The sequence below is a fragment of the Amphiura filiformis genome, chromosome 2 (genome assembly GCF_039555335.1).
Source record: "Amphiura filiformis chromosome 2, Afil_fr2py, whole genome shotgun sequence".
Taxonomy (NCBI): domain Eukaryota; kingdom Metazoa; phylum Echinodermata; class Ophiuroidea; order Amphilepidida; family Amphiuridae; genus Amphiura; species Amphiura filiformis.
Window position 1 is genome coordinate 11,078,363 of NC_092629.1, and position 20,865 is coordinate 11,099,227.

Consider the following 20,865-nt stretch of genomic DNA (forward strand, 5'->3'; position numbering starts at 1 on the left):
AAAATTTTCTACCCGATGACCCTTTTTGAAATCTTATACTCAATGACCCCCTTTTTCAAAATATTATACCCAATGACCCCTTTTTTTATTTTGTTTGTACCCAATGACCCCTTTTTTTTAAAATAACGCTTTGTTACCGATAGGCCCCTACTTGCGACACCGGTAGGCACATACCCGTCACTTCTAAAGTTGAGTGCCCCCCCCCGGGCCCTGAATGAATGAATTAGAATGACCCCAGGCCTACTTAAATCTTTAAGGTTCTTTATAGAACTTTTTAAGGTTCTTTTTAGAACCTTATTACTGCTTAGGGTTCTACATACAGGACAAAAAAAGGTTCTAAGTAGCACCTTTTTTTTCTGAGAGTGTATAATTTGTAGTAAAAAAAAACCCCAAACCTATGGCGCCCTGTAGGCTACTATATGTTATAAGGGAAGTGTTGGGCGTTAAAATCACGCGATGACTGAGGTTCATTCTCTCTGCCTCTGGGTTCTGCTTCAACTCCCGTAAAATTTGTGTAAAGCGTAGCGTAAAATTGGGTAACTTTGGGCACTTTGGAGAGTTTTTAAACCACTGCTTCCAAACAAATCCGATTATATTTCTAATTATCTCTTTTTTGTGACATTAGGGTTCCCTTCTTCACCTCGATGTTGAAAAAAATGTTTTTAGTAATTTTTTAAGGGTGCCCTAGGGGTTAAAAATAGCCTGAACAAAGTTACCCCGCATTTGGGGGAACTTTGGACAGAGTATTACATTCCACGAAGAAAAAAAAATCAAAAAAATTGACCTTCGTTATATATGAGCAAGTTGTTGTTTTTTGTGACATTTGACCCCTTGCAAAGTTAATCAAGCAAGCACACATCCTTGCTCACAAATATTGATTTTTATTTTTTCTGAAAAAAATGTAAAAAAATGCTAATTTCTTAACAAAATAACACCAAATATGACTAAAAACAATATTGCTGTTCGAAAATAAGACCATTTGACCGATATTTGACCGACCAAAGTTACCCCGCTGACCGAAGTTACCCCATTTTACGGTATATAGCTTCGTAAAACATGGCGAAGATACACATTGGGATGTCACCTACAAATGAGGTACATGTAATATAATGCGATATACTTGTTCCATTTGGGTTACCTCGGACTTAATATATTAAGGGGTTCAAACGATGTTTCTGGAAAACAGAAACTGAATTTAGAACCATTTGAATAGATTGAATAAGTTAAGCTAAATACACTGAGAAAAATAGTTTTTGTTTGAATGAAATCGGACATACGGTTGTCAAGATATACATGTTTTCAGTTTATTTGTATTCTATTGTTTTAGCAAATATATTGATGAAGTTAATGAGGAAAATTGGCATAATGTGCTCATGAATATTCATGTTTGCCAATATTATACCAATATCTTATGAATAAACCTTCATACTACTTTTATTTTATATGATTTTGACATGAAACTTTGCCAATGTGTTTTTATGGCCTAAAACATTAACATGTGATTTTTTAATTAGCATTATACTTAAAGCTAATTAATTATGCAAATATGCAAATTAGATGGGCGGGAAAATCACATGTTAAAGGTTTAGGTCATAGAGACACATTGGCAAAGTTTCAGGTCAAAATTCTTAAAGGTAAAAGTAGTATGAAGGTTTATTCATAAATATTGGGAAAATATTGGCAAAAATTAATATAAATCAGCACATTTTGCCAATTTTCCTCATTAACTTCATCAATATATTGGCAAAAACAATAGAATACAAAGAATATTTCAACAACAATATCTCAAAAACCGTTTGTCCGATTTGGCTCAAATTTTGGAATTAAGATTATTTTGCATATCTCTCTGCAACAAGTCTATTTTAATCTCAATCAGAGCAACTTGATTTTGCCTTTCGTACCACCTTAAGTTATAATATAGGCCTAAAGCCAAACAAATGCGTGGCTTTAGACGCTATCACGCTAAAACAACCATAAAAGGTCTATTTATACACACAGATGCGTGCGATATAAAGTTTTAAAAAAACCTCTCTATTTTTTATCGAAAATCCGGACATAAAACATGTTTTTGGCCTAATATTTGCAATGTTTACCTGAAATGTGTATAGTCTATACCTTTTTATGCGCATTTTTTTTCTCTTTTTTCAATTGAAAGTAATTTTAAAAATTCAAAGAAATGCACCCGTACAGGCATATGTAAATATTAAAATTAAAACCAAAGATAAGAACCGAAATGTGGCACATCTTGATAGTCATGTACCGTGTTTACAGAAACCGGGATGAAAATATCACCGAAATCATGTTTCTCTCTCCAAAACTGGGTCGCCTTTATTTTTGGATTATTATTAGCGGTCCTTATACCCAGCAGAGCAAACACAAAACATCTTCACAACATTTGCTGTTGTTTTTAAATTGTTATTAAATGTGTGGTTTTAGATATGCCGAAACATTTATAATTCATATTTTATTTCATTGTGGCATTGTTTGCAAAGTTCATTCTCCATTGCCCGAAATTATGCTCCAGGAGCATATGCTCCAGGAGCATATGCTCCTGGAGCATATGGTCCTGGAGCAGTCAGCGCCAATCAGCATATTTGAACTATCGATTGTCGGGGTGTTATGTTCCATTCTCGGGATTGTCCCGGATTTAGGTGATCGCTGATACATCATGCTCATGGAGCATTCTAATTTATATCATTGTACATACAACATAAACATGCTCCAGGAGCAGATTTGATATAATGTGTTAAACTATATATATACTTATGTGAAAGTAAAGCAGTGACTGTATTTCAAATATCAGACATTGATAATGATGCTTCTGGAGCATTCTCATTCACATCGTCGTACAGACAACATGCTCCCGGGGCAGTTCTGATATAATTTGTTGAACTATAGGGGCGGGCGGGGAGTGTTCGCCCTAGGGGCAGGTTCGCCCACCCCTTGTTTCTCAGCACTACGGCTATCAGGGATTTGGTGATGGCAAAATTAGGTGACATAGGTCATTATAAACTTCTCATATTAGCTACGCGACATATAGGGACGTGTTCATCGAACTGCAAAAAAAAAAAAAAATTACACCAAAACGTAATTTTTTCTTGCATTGATAATGTTGTATTATCATTGATACATAAATACAGATGGTCTTAATGGAAATGTGTATTTGGAACATATGGGATTTGTTAAAGATTTAATGCAGTTATAAACTCCTTATTCGATTTGTATTTTGCATGCCCTGAAGAAAATAAAAATGTACAAGGGGCACGTTAAGCGCCCTTTGAGGATGGGGCATGTTCGCCCTATATCTTCCCCGGGCGGACTTACCCCAAACTGCAGGGCGGACCTGCCCCATCAGCGTATTATGCAAAATATTGATAATTATACCATTAAACAAGGTAAAACTACTGAAAAGCTGAATTATGTGGTATCAGTATTTAATACTCATACCACCGTTTATGTCCTAATCCATAATCCCCCTGAAGTTGTAAACATGATACGTTTAAGCTCACTTTGGACCCCAACATTTTACCCTGACCCGACCCCTGCAACAAATTTAGTGATTCCCCAGAAGAGAATGAATGCCCTGTATACTCTTGCTAAATGTTTGCATTAAATATGTTATTGTTACGCAATGTTAAAACCTTTTTTGTGATTAGGGTGAACTTACCCCCACCATATGGGCGAACCTGCCCCAATAATGGGCAAGTTCGCCACTTTGCAAAACTTTTTTGTTTGCTCTATCCTGTTGTTATTGTCAGGCCTATAGTTCTGGGATTGTGGTCATATATAGCTAAGACATAGGGCTTTCACATGGGCTAATCAGGTCATCCCTAACCTTAAAATTGACATCGCTAGGCTGGTCAGAAAAAAATAGGGCGAACACTCCACGCTCTCCCCTACTTATGGGCAAGTAAAGCAGTGATGTATTTAAAAAAATAAGACATTGGTATGATGCTCCTGGAGTTTTCTCATTCACATCATTGTACAGACAACATAAACATGTTCCCAGAAGCAGATTTGGTAAAGTGAGTTAAACTATACTATACTTTTGGGCAAGTAAAGCAGTGACTGTATTTCAAAAATCAGACATTGGTATGATATCTCAAGCTCCTAGTGCATTCTCATTCATATCACTGTACAATAAGACAAACATGCTCCAAACATTTATTCAATTAAGGGACTGTGCTGTGCAATATATTTAGGCCCATGTTGAACGTAAGTGTCCTACAAAATTGTACATTTATTGTGATTGTTCTGAGACTGCACTTCAAATTGCGCTGCATCAGGTGAAATTAAACCACAACTTTCAAAATGGGGTGCACCCCAAGGTAAAAAAAATAAATCAAACATTGAAATTGCATTTGACCATCTCAATTGTAATCTTAAATGACAATATATCCTTCACCTCACTGATCACATTAAATAGAACATTAAAAAAATTATATAAAACATCAGTACCGCAAAAAACAGTGACCGCGAAAGACAATGACCGCGAAAGACGGGTGACTGCTAGTTTGATTAAATTCTTATCTGCAATTTGTTAAAAAGCAAGTTTTTTTTTTTTTTTTTGCCGATTGTTTTGTCATTTTACATAATTGTACATAATTGTCAATATTTTTCGTTATGTCAGCTTTAATTTAAGCCACCTGATGACTAAATCATATTTTATCATGGTGAAGTCAAATTGGTCTATTTATGTGTTCTTTATATGGATATAGGTCCAGATTTTCTCCGTTTCCGTTTCCGCTGTCCTGATTCCTGGTTTCATTTATACTTCGCCTACAATTAACGGAAAAAGATATTAAAACACATTTTTCTCATTAGCTAGATAAAACCATTGGTTATTATCATGGAAAATACTGAATGTGCTGTTACTTGCAGAAGCTGAGAGTGGAGGTAGAACTTTTTGAATGTCCCTCGTATTTATTGATTAACTGGGCTACAAAAATGGATCATCGCCAAAATCAGCCCTCAAGATGGCGTCGGACATTCATTTTGTGCGCTATTTATAAAAATTCTGGAGTGTGTAACCTACATCTTATTAAAACCATTATGCAGAAAACGAACGGTTTTGTTAAACTAAGCCCATGTTGTAAAATCTACGTGACACCTTATAAAATAGTGCTGAAGTTGGCCAAATTTCACACACAAATTGAATGGATATCGGTATCGTGTCGACCGTGGCTACAAGACCATGCAGCACTCAGTTTATAGAGGGTGGGCAAAGGGGGGGCATGCCAACTTCTAAGGGGGAATTTTGAAGAAAAAAAGTACTAAAAAAGGGCAGCGGGGGCAGCTGATCCCTTTGCCCTTTCTACGTGACTACGTCACTGTACGAGATCTAAATTTACCCATGATCCTTGGCAGAAGCGTGCCCCCTCCCCCTAATTATAAGCTGCGTAAAGTGACCTAAAATTGAACATCAATCAAAATGAAGGTTTGATTTTCATTGCTATATTTTCATTTCAAAAATATCCACTGGAAATAATACTTAAAGTTTGCCAAAATAAACGGATATTCTATGGATTTATTGTTGCTGAAAAGTATGATTTTCACCCGGTAATAGTATAGTATAAATAGAGAGTTTTAGACCCAAGCTGGTAAGAAAAATGGTCCCTGGTTTAATGGGGCTTTTCCGTGCTCTTGCACCCCATTCCTTAAAAACATATTATCCTTAAACATACACAATACATTATCGATTTGAACTCGCTGGGCTGCACGTGCTATAGGCCTACTCCTATATTATACCGAGTATATAGGCCTACATGTGGTTCAGTATGCCATTTTTCGAGTTTTCGTGTATACACGGTCTGGAGTTTTTGCAAGTTATAGGATAATTCCACGTAGGTTCCCAAAAGTTTCTTCCAGATATTGGAGATTAGATTCGCATAAAGACGAAACAGTAATCTTTAGTCTTTAAGGGCTGGGGTATGAACGTTTGGACAGTATTTATTTTGGGACATTAGAGCACATCAGACATATCGAATTGCATTCTGAATACGAAGAATGCCATTCTGATATCAAATAATTTTGATTTTTTGAAATTCGCAATTTAATACACATTTTATGGCAAATCATTAAAAATTGATATTTTTGATATTTAACAGTACTTGAAGTAAACTTTAGAAATCTGATGATTTATACTTAAAGTGTATGTAGGTGGGATAAAAAGCCGACGATCAATTGAAAATTGTGACCTTTTCAGTATATTGAAGATATGGATTTTTCCCAAAACACCAAACAAAAATAAGGTCTTTTGGGGAAAAAATCCATATCTTCAATATAAAAGGTCAAAATTTTAAATTGACCGTCGAACTTTTCCTCTACATACACTTTAAGAATATATCATTAGATTTATGTATTTTACTTGAGGACTGTTATATATCAAAACTTTGAAAAATATCAAATTTTCATAATTTGTCATAAAATTTGAATTATTTTGTAATTTTCAAAAATGAAAATTATTTGATATCAGAAAGACATGCTTCAGTATTCAGAATGCAATTCGATAGTTCTGAGGTTTTCTCATGTCCCACAAAAAATACTGTCGAAACGCAATAAACGCTCATTTTAGATCCCTTAATCTTTACATAAATTTTTACCATCAATTGAGCGTTAATTTTGACTAAATTCAGAAAATATTTTGGCGTATATAAAATTAAAATAAAATTCTCTGCCTCCTAAACCACATAAATTTTCACGATTGGGTATCATGAATCGTTATATATGATGTGCAGTTAATATTCATATATTCTTTTATACATAGGATGCTTCAGTTTTAACACAAAAATATTTCATTGAAAACCCTCCCACTTGGCGATTTCAAAAAGGTAACCACGCTTCCCTAGACACGATTCCTAGAATGTGCAATAAATTAGCATTAAAATTTAATGCAGTGCCAAAGCACCCTTAATCATACCGCCCAGGCCTATATCATACCGCCAAACAAACAAGGACTTTGCTAGAGGGCGCAACATGATTCAACAACGACAGATTCGAAAAAAGAACCTTTTTATAATTGAATAGAGATCACGGTGACTCATTTCGGAATGAAGAACCTGTTTTAGATTTGGAATGGAGAACCCTTAATTCATATTCGGAAAAGAGAACCTCTTTTCATATTCGAGATAGAGAACACGGTGACTTATTTGAATAAAGAACCTTCTTTCGTTTTCGGAATAGAGAACCCATTTTGCATATTCGAATAGAGAACCTTTTTCATATTCGAATGGAGAACCTTTTCTGTTTTCGGAATAGAGAACCTTAGGTAATAGAGAACCTTTTTAATTTTCGAATAGTGAACCTTGAAATAGCGAACCTTGAATACCGAACCTTGAGTGGCGAAGTTCGCCCCCCCACTGCCGTAATGCCCTAAAAATATGTCCTTTACCGATGGCAGTCATTTGAATACCAATGTTCGATAAGCACTAAAGTCATCTATCATGATTGCTAACGTGAGTTTTCTTCACCTTTGAGAAATTGTCTTGGTGCCCTTCTCAAATTTTAAACAGTTGCCGTGATGCCCTTTTGAAATATTACAAATTGCCGTGCTGCCTCGCCTTTTCACTGAAAATCCAAGGCAATTATCAACTTGCCCTAAAAAAGTTGCCGTGCCCCTTCAGATCCTTAATTCGAGGGCTGCATCAGACATATCGAATTGCATTCTGAATACAAAGAATGTCTTTCTGATATCAAATAATTTTCATTTTTTGAAATTCACAATATAATACAAATTTTATGATAAATTATTAAAATTTGATATTTTTCACATTTTTGATATTATAACAGTCCTCAAAGTAAATTTTATAAATCTAATGATATAAAGTGTATGTAGCTGGGAGGAAAAGCCGACGATCAATTGAAAATTTTGACCTTTCATATTGAAGATATGGAATTTTTCCCAAAAAGACCTAATTTTTTCTGGTGTTTTGGTTAAAAAAATCCATATATTCAATACGAAAGGTCAAAATTTTCAATTGATCGTTGCCTTTTCATCCCACCTACATGTACATACATTGAACACTTTAAGTATAAATCATCAGATTTATAAAGTTTACTTCGAGTACGGTACTGTTAACAAAAATATCAATTTTTAATCATTTGCCATAAAATGTGTAAATTACATTTCGATTTCAAAAAATTTCAACATCTGCGGAATCAAAATCAAGTTCTAGAAGACAGGCTTAAACAAAAAAATGCAGAACTCAAAAGAAAGTCTTCCAAAATGACATATTTATTGGAGAAAGAGTCAAGAATGAAAGGACAGATTGAGAAAAGGAAACAGTCTTTGGAAAGCACAGAAGTTGAGTACACTAAGATTGAGGAGAAGTTAGAAGCTGTAGAAGGTGATTTGAAAGATTCAATAGAGGAAAACGAATGGCTAAGGGAGATGGTTCAGGAAGAAGTGGTTACCAAAGATGATGGCGGAAGTTTTTCTGTTCCAATGAAGGAATGTGTGTGCCAGCTTCTGAATTGCAATGTACCAACAGGAAATGTGGGAGTTGTTATTGAGAGTGTACTACAAATGGCTGGAAAGAAAGCAACAGAAGTACCCAGCAAGTCAACAGTCAACGAATGGAGCGTGATGAGAAGATCCCTCGCACTTCAGCAGTTGGCAGAGGAAATGCCTCAAACTTCTCATCTCGGCCTGCTTAGTGATGAGACATCGAAGTACGGAAAGAAATTTGAAGGTTTCCACGCAGTTGACGAAACTGGAAGGACATATGTGCTGGGCCTCAGGAATATTTCGTCGAAGGCCGGGAAAGATGTTTTAGGAACATTCCAGCAAATACTTAGAGACATTGATGACAAAGCGCTCTACAGTGAAAGTGATGTAGGCAAAGAAATTCTTTGCAAAATAAGTAGCACAATGTCAGATAGAGCTGCCACACAAATTAAGTTCAATGAGCTGCTTGAAGAATACAGGCTACAAATTCTTCCTGAAGTTGTGGACAACTTTGAAGCCCTTACACCAGACGAGCGGAGTTCCATATCCAAATTATGCAACTTTTTTTGTGGATTGCACGCCCTTGTGCACCTTGCAGAAACTGCATCATCAGCGCTCATGGAGGTGGAGAAGGCAACATATGATGACCAGGCACCAATATTAGACAAATCATTCAAGAAACCCAGAGAACCTGGAACAACAAAACTGGTTCGGACAGCATGCAAGGCAATGGCAGAAGGAGGAGATGAAAAGAGTGGGTGTCATGGAGCTTTCCTTGAGTATTTATTTATTTATTTATTTATTTATTTATTTGGAAAACGCTTTTATAACAGCGGCACCCACCGTCTTGGTGGTGCATCCATATAAACAAAAGTTAACAAGAATTAAAAGATGATACTGAAAGTATTTACAAAAGTTAACAATACAAACAGAAATACTAAAAAAAGAATACTTAAAATACTAAAGTTAAAATACTAAAAAGAATACTAAGTTGGCTTGCATTCATCGTCCGCCCGTGGGTCAAATGAAGTGGGGAAAAAAGAATGAAGCAAATAAAGCCAGCATCAAAAGCCAATTGGCCCCTGGGTGGAAGCTGAGTGCCAGCCACTTAAAACTACATCAACTGGATATATACATTATACAATAGACAAGATTGTAGTCAGTGTGGTGAAGAATTAATTACTTAAGGAAATCATTACGTGCCTTCCATGTTCTTTTCAGTAAAGATTTACATGTGACATCAAAACAAACATTAGCAGTGTGAACTAAGTCACTAGGAAAAGTTGGTATAAATTGGGTGCAGTCACCCCCAAGCAAGATAAATAATTTCTCATCAATGTTGCTTGTAATAAATAATTCCCATACATATAATAGACCATTCCTTTCTAAACTTTCCTTCAATCTTTTGAACTCATTAGAACGAATATCATTGTACACTCGGCAAGAAAATATAAAATGCCTAATATCTTCTATATTACTATGACACAAATCACATAAACCAGAAGTTTTACTATTATGCCAAGAGGCAACTCTACCGTTTAGAGGCAGTGTATTTGATCTTGCCTTAAACTTTAAGCTGGCACCATAAAAATCCAATTTATCTTGAAGATAATTTTCCAGGTTGGGCTTATTCTTAAAACGTATGTAATCACACAATGAGGATTTATTACAAGCTGTATTGTACCAACTTCTATTGTAATGATCTTGATTTGCATCTTGAAACAATCTAATCCACGATGGTTGATGAATATACACAGACCGAAAGATTTGGTCAAAACCACTGTCATTTAAAGTCTCTTCAATGCAACCGATCCAATTCCATCTTAAGTGCTTGTTAGAATTGTGAATTGTAAAAATTGCATTGAAAAGAAGTTTAGGCCATCTATGAGAGTCCATATTAATAAGACGATCAAAGTACTTAACTTTACTGATCTTATGTGAATTTTCAATCGTATCCCAGCCTAAGTCTCCTAATAGTGTTACTGAGGGGGTATTTCGTGGGGCCCTAAGAATTGACCTAGCCATTTGAAGCTGAAGATTTTCAAGTCTCTTGTAATCGCTTTCGTACTGTAAGAGGACACTGAGCATGCGTAATTGATGGCAGGTAGAGCTAGGGTTTTCCATAAAATATTACCATAGTACACTCTGTTGAAGTTATCTTGGCTATTGATAATTGATGTGATGTAGCCAATTAACCGGTTCTCTTTCTTGATCATTTCACTTGCATGAATATGGTCTGAAAGATTTCTTGAAATGTAAAACCCAAGGTACTTATAGTGGTCGACCTCTTGAATACGACTATTACCCAGGTTCCAAATTTTGTTTTCATCCTTACGTTTACCAACAATAACAACATTAGATTTGGAGTGATTGAAATCAAGTTTCCAACGTTCCGAAAAATTACTCGCAATATTAAGCATTTTCTGAAGATCTGTTTCATTATCTGCAATTAGAACTACATCATCAGCCCAGAAAAGACAATTTATTTTGACATTAAAAATACTTATACCAACATTTTCATCGTGATGAAACAAGTATGTTAGGCCCTCACTTCAGGAAGATGGTTTTCGCCGTTTACCGTTGGATCCCTTTCGTGGAAATCGATTTAATATCTTATTCCAGAATGCTGGTGGTGTCTTTTACTTGGCCAATCATATGACTGCATACCTAGAAGGTGGAGCCACCAACCGACTTCTGAAAGCTGTACTTCATGACATAAAAGTTCCCAATTATCTGGCTGGCTGCAAAGCATTAGGACTTGTTTCCTTCTTGATAACTATGCCATTATGGACATCCATCAAGGATACTTCCATCCATCTCTTGGACATAGGGAAGCGATATCAAGAAATTCTTGATTTCATGACTATGGCTAGCAACCGTCTGCAAGAGTTCATCAATGGAGATCTACTGTTGTCATTCGCCAACACCCATTCACTTGAAAATAGTGTCATTTATCGCAATCTGACCAAGGCATGGGACCATGATGACAAGGTCATGGTACTTCTCCAAGTTATGCTCCCTGCAATGGCTCGACTGCTGCAGAACATGTTCAGTGACCACCTTGAAGGAGGAAAGTGGGCTGATGTGCCAGATAATGAAAGAGAGCGACTTGCTGGGTTACCAAAGCACAACAAATTTTTGGAGAGTATTTTTGGGCATCTAGATCACATAATGAAGAACAAGCCAAACATTACTACAATTGCAAGTGAGGCTTGTATAATGTTTACGCACAACAAGACAAGCACTTGGCTAGCTGCTAAGACCCCAGCAGAAAAAGCCAAATTGTTTGCAGAGGCAAGGAGATCAGTGAGGAGTGCTAAGGCTGCCTTTCGTCAGCGACAGCTTGAGATACAAGCAGCACAACGGGCAAGTGTACTGAAAAGATTAGAACATGAACAACAGCTTCAGCAGAAGAAAGTGAAGAGGAAAGAAGATCAAACCTTGAGCATCATGTACTGGGGTCTGTGGCAGAGTGAACAACAAGTCGATGAAGTCTTGGCATCAATACCTACAAAAACTTCAAAGCTGCAAGCTCTAAAATCACAGCTAAACTTCAGACACCATGTGCTATGTCAACAGCCATCCAACAAGAAAGACAACCTGTATGCATTTTCCAAAACAAATGTCCCTTTCACCCCAGAAGAGCTTGCCTTAAACCTGAAGAAACTTGTCAGGGAATCAATGCAGGACCAACCTGGGACCAGTACTGGTGAGGCTTCATCAACTGGAAGTGAACCACTGCTAGTTGGAAAACGCATTAAGCATCTTTGTAAGACTGATGGTGCAGAGGAGGAAGTGTGGTGGACAGGAAAAGTAATCTCCCAGGTTAGATACAGAAAAGTTCAACCACATCTGTTGCTGGAATTTTGGCATCATCAACATCATCATTCAGTGACAGACTGAGACTACAACATGATAACCCTCATGAGTTACTTCCATGCATGGCAGTATTTGTACTAATTACCAAATGTAATTGAGAAATTCACAATTGATTTATCAGGGGTAGAATTTCGTCACATAATGCAAGAGTTGCAATAGCTGTTAGTGAGAATCATTTGATTCTTGCCAAGTCTTTCCAGTGTAAAGAAACATAGAAAGTTTACGAGAATCAAGTTTAAAATGTCACACAAATTTATTTTTGGCCAATCTTTTTGGGAATCGATTGGCTGATTCTTGCTGAAATTCCAGCCCTATTGAAATGCACCAATGTTTTAAATGCATGTTCTCATAGCACACAGTTGATAGCATAATTTTCCATGTTGTTCTACATTTCTACTTTTAAACAGATAAAATCTGTTTTTACAATTTTGCTGAAGTTGTTTTGCTTTGTTAAACAGTAGATAAGAGTTTATACTGACATTAACTTATGATGTTAACTTATAAATTTTGTTATTTTTACTTTCATGCACAATTATTTTTTCCTCATTAGCTTGCTACCATTCAGGTATCCGGATTATCTTCATACTAATTTCTACAATTTATTCTGGAAATGCACTGTTTTATGTTGAAATGCACCAATGTTTTATTTTGAAATGCACCGTTGTTTTATGCATACACAGTTGATGGCTTGTTTTATTGTTCATTGTGTTCTGAATTTCTAGTAACAAATTGAAGTTTTATTTTTAATGCTGAATTGTTTTTGCTTTATTAATCAGTAGATAGAGAGCTTTATATTGACTATGTTAAAACTTATAATATTTTATTATTTACTTTCATGTGACATTTTCTTTTACCTCTTGCTACCGTTCAGATAACCGGGTTACCTGCATTTATTAATTTGCACAATTTATTCTGGAAAAAAATACACTGTTTTATGTTGAAATGCACCACTGTTTTATCTTGAAATGACTGTTGATTTATGCATGTCAATTGATGGTTTGTTTTATTTTTCATTGTGTTCTAAATTTCTACTAACAAATTGAAATACTGTGTGCTGAATTGTTTTAATTTAAAGCAGTAGATAAATATACTGACTACATGTACCGTATGTAATCTTATAATATTTCACTATTTTTACTTTCAACGTGACATTTTCTTTACCTCTTGTTACCATCAGGTACCCGGATTCCCTGCATGGTACAACGTCAAGACTCAAGTACGATGAGGGTGATGATATCTATTCTATAAAATTACAGGAGGATTACAGGAAAGGGGACCTACAAATACTAGTTTAAAATTCTGGTAAGTATTTGCAATTAATTACACTTTTTGATGGAATGGGGATGCTGGGTCATTATTTCTCAAATCACCCAAAAAAAATATGATTTTACACCTCACCCCCTTCAAATTTGTTCAAAATTGATATACAGGGTGGTTTTGGCTGGCAAAGCTCAAATTTCAAATTTTAGCTTAATCGGACGTACCGTTTTCGCGCTATGCCCCGCCCATTTTTCGCGATAAAAGAAAAAAATGGCGCGCCCATCAATATTGTCGCGACCATATCTCCGTAACCGTAGGTCCTACTGAGCTGAAATTGGTGTCATTTTTTAGCTAATCTCTCAAAGAATCCAAATCTACTTTCATTTAGTGTGTAGGAGGAAGAGAAAAAATATGACCTTTTTTTCTGTACTTTGACCTTGAATTTGACCTTGTTGCCCACGTGACCGCGAGGCGAATTTGCGTTGGAATTACATCTCCATATGTTGTCTACATAATATCAAAAAATTGGAGGGGTAATATTTTTTGTTTTCTTGCTAGGCTTTCATAAAGCAAGCATGTGGTTGAAAAACTGTAATTTTGTATGTAGGCTCAGTATATTGTACACATGATACTATTATAATATAGGCCAATTGTATATAGGCCTATATATGCATTAAATACATATGTTTTCACCTGCATGCTTGCTTTGTGAAAGTCTAGCAAAAAACAAAACATATTACCCTCCAATTTTTGATATTTTGTAGACAACATATGGGGGTATAATTCCAACGCAAATTCGCCTCGCGGTCACGTGGGCAACAAGGTCAAATTCAAGGTCAAAGTACAGAAAAAAAAAAAAAAAGGTCACAAATTTTCTCTTACTCCTACATACTAAATGATAGCAGATTTGGATTCTTTGAGAGTTTAGCTAAATAATGACACCAATTTCAGCTCAGTAGGACCTACGGTTACGGAGATATGGTCGCGATAATATTGATGGGCGCCCATTTTTCACCGAAATCGCCAAAATGGGCGGGCATAGCACGAAAACCGTGCGTCCGATTAAGCTAAAACTTGAAATTTGAGCTTTGCCAGCCAAAATCACCCTGTATACCAATTTTGAACAAATTTGAAGGGGGTGAGGTGTTTCCCATTGGGTGAATTGAGAAATAATGACCCTGCTGTATAATAATAATTATTGTACCACGTGACATATCTTGAACTATGACCAATGGGACAAAACCGCATTTGGACACGTTTTTGGAATAAGTGTAACTTACCCATACTCAAAGGTATTTGGTTGATTTAAAGGACAATTAGCTGTTATTTGTTATTCTCTGTCCAATGATACCACCTTTATTGGAGTTAAAATAGTTTTTGAGGCAGAAATCGATGTATGTTGCATACCCTGCCATACGACGAGATGACATAGTACAAGGAACTTATACGATGTCCTCATTCACAAACTGATACTATCTGTCCATCGTATAAGACTGTTACCGCACGGCAACTGGTTGAAGGAATATTACACAGTCAAGAATAGGCTCCATCATTTTTTTTTTCTGAACCCTCCCAGTCTCCCAAAACATCAAAACATCAAAAGCGTTGCACTTTATACTTACCGTACCGTACTTAAGACTGTCCTTTTTCATATAACTTAGACAAAGTAGGGCCAACTTGCCTAGAAATTGTCAAATTTTGGCAAGAAATATCTCTGTGTAATCCTATATGCAAGTCCCATATCACATCGTTATCGGCGATCGAGGTTTTTTTTTTTCTGAAGTTTGGTTGGTATCCACCAGCGTCATGCATGTGACGTGACACGGCTAAAATAAGCGACCGAAATCGGGATCGTTAAAACGTCAACAAATTTCAAAACATAGAAAGCAGTAAACTTATTGGCGAAGCGGTCCGAATTTTGAGCCATAAGTTTACGTGGTGAACTAGAGATGACAGACAAAAAACCTGTACGCACGCACCTTTAAATTGGCATAACTTCACTATACTTTAAGCTATTGAGCTAATTTAAACACCATTGCATTTCTCTTGAAATTCTCTTTAAAATAATACCAAATTTGGTAGGTTTTGCTAAAAAAATGCAAAAAGTGCCGGACTCCCTACTGAAAGTGCATAACACACCGACCAGATCAGACGCTGCCAGCGGTAGTTTGACTTGAGAGTAAACTTGTTCAACGACTTGTTAAATAACGTCATATTTCTCACAAAAAAAGCATTATAAAGACTTTAAAAACTCATATTACTCACGTTTTTATGCTTGGACAATTACTCCGTACTCACACGCGTCCACTCCACTGTCTCGTGCAATAACAAACCCTCTCCACAATGAAATTAACGAGCAGTCGGCAAGTAGAATACATTGCGAATTCATTGTTAGGTACGCTTTAGTACCAGCCCGCGTCTAAGAAGACTTTGTAATCTTGAGGGCGTAAAATTCTAGGCTAGTAAAAATGGCAAGTGAAATAATACGGTCCGAATGTAAAATTATCAGAGCAGAAATATTATTTTTGGGCGCTTTTGTAAGGTGAAGCTGTACATAAATAAAAATGCCTTTAAAAAGGAAAATGCCCTCAAAATCAAAAATATGGAAACATTCAAAACTCATGCTTGAAACTCCGCTTGCATCAGTGGCGTAGCTGCCGGGGGGGGAATTGCCTACTGGGCCCCGCCCCCTGGTGCAAGGAAAAAAGAGGGAGGAGGGAGAGAGACCCGGGAGAGTGAGAGGAGCGGATGGGGCCGGGTCAAGCATGGGCTCATACTATGCAGTACGTACGACTTAGTAGGCCTATTATCAATAATAATAATAATAATAATAGCTTTATTTATACACGGTAAAAACATGTTCAATACAGTATTGTTCTTCCACATGTCCGTGTGGATATTAAAAATATTACTAACAAAAAATATATTAGTGTACATAGACTAAAAACTACAATTAATACGATCTTTTACTAAAAGACAAAATATATATAATAAATAAAATAGTAACCCTGCATTCTTCCTCATACAGTCACACTCTCACATGCACTCCTCTCTCACCCTCTCAACACACATCCTCCATACATCTTTCACAATAAAACGTTATAATATGATTTATGTACAAGTTATATTTAAATTATTAAAATACATCATCAAGACCACTATTGCACAAAAACATACAAAATGATAAATTATTCAAAAATATTATTAGGAAGTAAATTATTAAAACACATCGTGATAATTTGCAGGCCCACTATTGCACAAATACAGAAATTTCATATTAATATAAAATACTATAAAAGTAGCACCTACGTTCATCTTCATACAAGTACACATATTCCCACCATGAAACAACATACACTCCACTCACCCCTCATTTACATACACGCACACCCCAACTCACCAAGCATATTGTTAAACCCTTTCATCCCCTCAACACGCATCATCCATACCCAAGATCCATACATCATATACGATTTATATACAAATTAAATTTAACTCATTAAAACACATCATCAAGATCACTATTACATAAATAATACAGATATTAAACAATATAAAATATACAAAATGATAAATTATTCACAAATATTAAGAAATAAGTTGTTTAAAATGTTTCACATTGCACATGCTTCTAGCATTGTCATCAATCGAGTTCCACAGTTGAGCACCTCTATAACTAAAGCTACGCTTCTTATATTCAGTATTTGGCTTATCCATGATAAAAACATCTTTATTTCTGGTGTTATAACAAGTTTCTTTTTAACAAATCTATTGCACAGATATTTTGGTGCTTGATTGTTTACAATTTTATGCATTGTAACTGCTTCGTTTATGTATAACTTTCCTTCAAGATTTTTCCAGTTTAAAACATTTAAAGCTTCTGTACTTGACTCATATCTACTTACACCTGTAATAATTTTTGCTGCTCTGTTTTGTAAGACTTGAAGTTTAGTACTAAGGGTTTTGTTACATCTTCCCCAAACAACATTGCAATAGTCAAAGTGAGTGGCAACAATGCTTTTATAAAGTAGACACTGATGGTGTTTGGGAATAAAATTAGCGGCTCTCCTTAGAAAATACAAACCAGTTAAAACTTTCTTTCTCACTTGGTCAATCTGGTTGTTCCATAACAGTTTATCATCAACTTCAATGCCAAGGTGTTTACAATGATTAACCCTTTGAAGACGGGTTCCTTTTATGTTTACATTAAGATCATCATTACATAAATTTGCAAGTTTTTGTGGAGTACCAATTAACATAAAATGGGTTTTGTCAACATTAAGACTTAATTTGTTACTTGCAAGCCAGTTGTCAACATTATTTAAATCATTATTTAGTATTCTAACAATATCATTAACATCTTTTGAAGAATAATAAATTGCTGTATCGTCAGCATACATGCTCACCTTTACATTAACATATTTAGGCAGTTCATTAACATATAAAATAAATAATAATGGCCCAAGTATCGAGCCTTGTGGAATTCCACAAGAACTTCTTTGGTCATTAGACTTTGACCCATTTACACCAGTTATATGAGATCTATCACTAAGGTAACTTCTGAACCAGTTGACAACATGATCATCCATACCAAAATTTGGCAATTTATCAATTAAAATATTGTGATTCACTGTGTCGAAAGCCTTTCTTAGATCTAACATTACAAGACCAATGTACTCACCATCATCAATTGATTTTAACCAATCCTCTGTAATGTTTAATAATGCAGAAGATGTTGAGAAACCTGGCCGAAAGCCTGACTGGCTATCATGCAACATATCATTTGAGTTTAGAAAAGGGTAAATTTGGTCAAATACAGCACGCTCGATGATTTTTGATAAAATGGGAAGAATTGATATTGGCCTGTAATTACCTGGATCTGTATTATCACCACCTTTATAAACTGGGCAAATTCGGGCTTTCTTCCATCTGCATGGAAAGGTCCCTGATTTAAGGGACAAATTAACAAGAAATGTCACAATAGGAGTAATTTCGATTGCTGACACCTTGAGTAACTTTGATGGAATATCATCAACACCAGTAGCTTTCTTATCGGAGAGTGTACATAGTTGATTTAAAACATAATCTTCATTAACATTATTAAATATAAAAAGCATATCATTATACAAATTATTTGTTTCATCATGATGGTTTTCAGTTTTAACAACAGGAATCTTGTAAGCTATACTTGGTCCAACATTTGCAAAATATTCATTCAATACATCAGCAACATCTTTAGAATTTGTACATTCACCATGTTCAGTTTTAATACATCTAACATCGGTTTTCTTGTTTTTACCTGGTACAATATGCCTTATGTTAGCCCAAATTTCCTTAGAATCTTTAGTTTGAAGAGCATTTGTAAGATACATTCTTTTTGATTCTTTAATTAAGCAATTTACTCTATTTCTCAGCTTGCGAAAATCTTCCCAAAGAAGCAAACAATTTTCTTTGCTGGCGCGCTTCTTCATCTGGTCACGTTCGCGCATGGCTGCCAAAATATCATCAGTAAGCCAAGGGGAAGAATTTTTCTGACGTATACGTTTCTTCTTTAATAAGTTTCAATATAGGCCTACCATCCCAGGATCATTGACCTCTTGAAGGTGGCAATAGAAAGGCTCTTGAAGCGCTGAAACATTCACGCGCAATGGTGGCAAAAATGGTCTAGGTCTAGTGGGCCCCAGTAGCTAGTAGGCCTATAGTGCACTGAGGGAAAAAAGAGAAAGAGGGCCGGACGGAGGAAAAAGAGTGGGGGAAGGGGAGATGGAGAGAGAGAGAGAGGGGGGGGGCAGTGGCATAACTAGGGTTGGTAGCGCCCGGGGCAAGAAACAAAATACTAGTGCGCCCCTACCCCCCACCCTCATGATATCTTTACGCGGGCAGTGGCGTAGCTAGGGTTTGTGGCGCCCAGGGCAAATACATAATGGCGCCACTGGGAGGGGGGGCACTCGAATAGGAAAGTCGGACGTACCTGTGCCCACGGTATGAAACTAAGGGTCTATCGGTGTAGAAATTTTCAGAAAAAAGGGGATCATTCGGTGAAGAAAAAATAAAAAATGGGGTGATTTTTTATGTGAGTGCCAAAATTTCACATCATTGACAATCACTGAAAATAGCTCATTACCCAATTTTCAGTACAAAAAAACAAAAAACTCGCTCATTTTGAGGACTAAATTGTTCAAAAAGGGGTCATTCAGTGTAGGCTCAGGCTGCTGGAAAAAGGGTCATTGGGTGTATGATTTACCAAAAATACCGGGGTCTTTTCATGGGCACATGACGTATGTCAATTGCCTGGTCTACGTGTCTACTATAGAACCCTTTAAAGGTTCTTTCTTAAATGGTTCCTAGCTTGAAGTTTCTTCAAGCTTTATAATATAGGGTTCTACAAAGACTGAACCATTTTCTTGGCTAAATAAATTTTAGTTCTACAAGTACAAAGAACCCATTCATTGTCTAGCTTTGTCTTTAACCATGGGTTATGGCCAAGTTCTTTAGCGCCAAATGGTTCTAGTGTAGAACTTTAAGCTTGAAGAAGCTTTAAGGAACCATAAGGAAGAACCCTCAAAAGTTTCTAAGTGGAACAGAAAAAGGTTCTTGTTTAGTACCAAAAAGGGTTAACACCGGGGTTAACACTCCTTTCGATCACCTTTTCTTTATCTTCCTGATGAGTCCCTAATTAATTAATTCAAAGTCCCTAGCCTATTTAAATATTTAAGGTTCTTTATAGAACTTTGTAACGTTCTTTTGATATAGCCTTAAGAGAGCTTAGGATGCTGTATATCATATGGGACAAAAAGAAAGGATTCTAATATTGTACCTTTTTTCTAAGAGTGTAAGGGCAAATGGGCTAATACCCTCCTCTAAACAAAAAATGCTATATTTTTTTAAACAAACTCTCTGACAACTTCCCATTTGCCGTAAAACTGACTGGCCCAGGAAAATGGCAAGAAGCAAAAATTTGTTTCCACCTGAATCCGCACAAGCAAATTTGGGGGAAAATTGCCCTCTGCAAAAAGTGGGTCAGTGGGACAAGACCTTTTGGCCAGGCTGAGAAAAAGGGGGGGGTGCAAGATGTGTACTGAGACAGTACTACAGCAATGAAATGGGCAGCCCAGGACCCGGGCCCAGGGAGGGGAGCTAGGGCCTAATTTTTGGCACTTTAGTTGGAAATTTAACTGTGACCTCAAGGAACTCATGATTATTGCCTAAAAATAAAATCATTTGAGCTGGGCTGTGCAAGCATTTATGAGCCCTTAATCTTGTAGCGGGTAAACAAGGGG

The 20,865-nt window shown here is 36.2% G+C and overlaps 1 protein-coding gene across 1 annotated transcript in view; it reads right to left on the bottom strand.

The window, feature by feature from the left end:
- LOC140145874 (transcription elongation factor 1 homolog) overlaps positions 1–15,951 on the bottom strand; it is a 60,570-nt gene extending 44,619 nt beyond the window's left edge. Inside the window, exon 1 of the mRNA XM_072167572.1 lies at positions 15,851–15,951. The gene's annotated coding sequence lies outside the window, so the exon portion shown is untranslated. The remainder of the gene's footprint in view (positions 1–15,850) is intronic.
- Between the last annotated feature and the right edge of the window lie 4,914 nt (positions 15,952–20,865).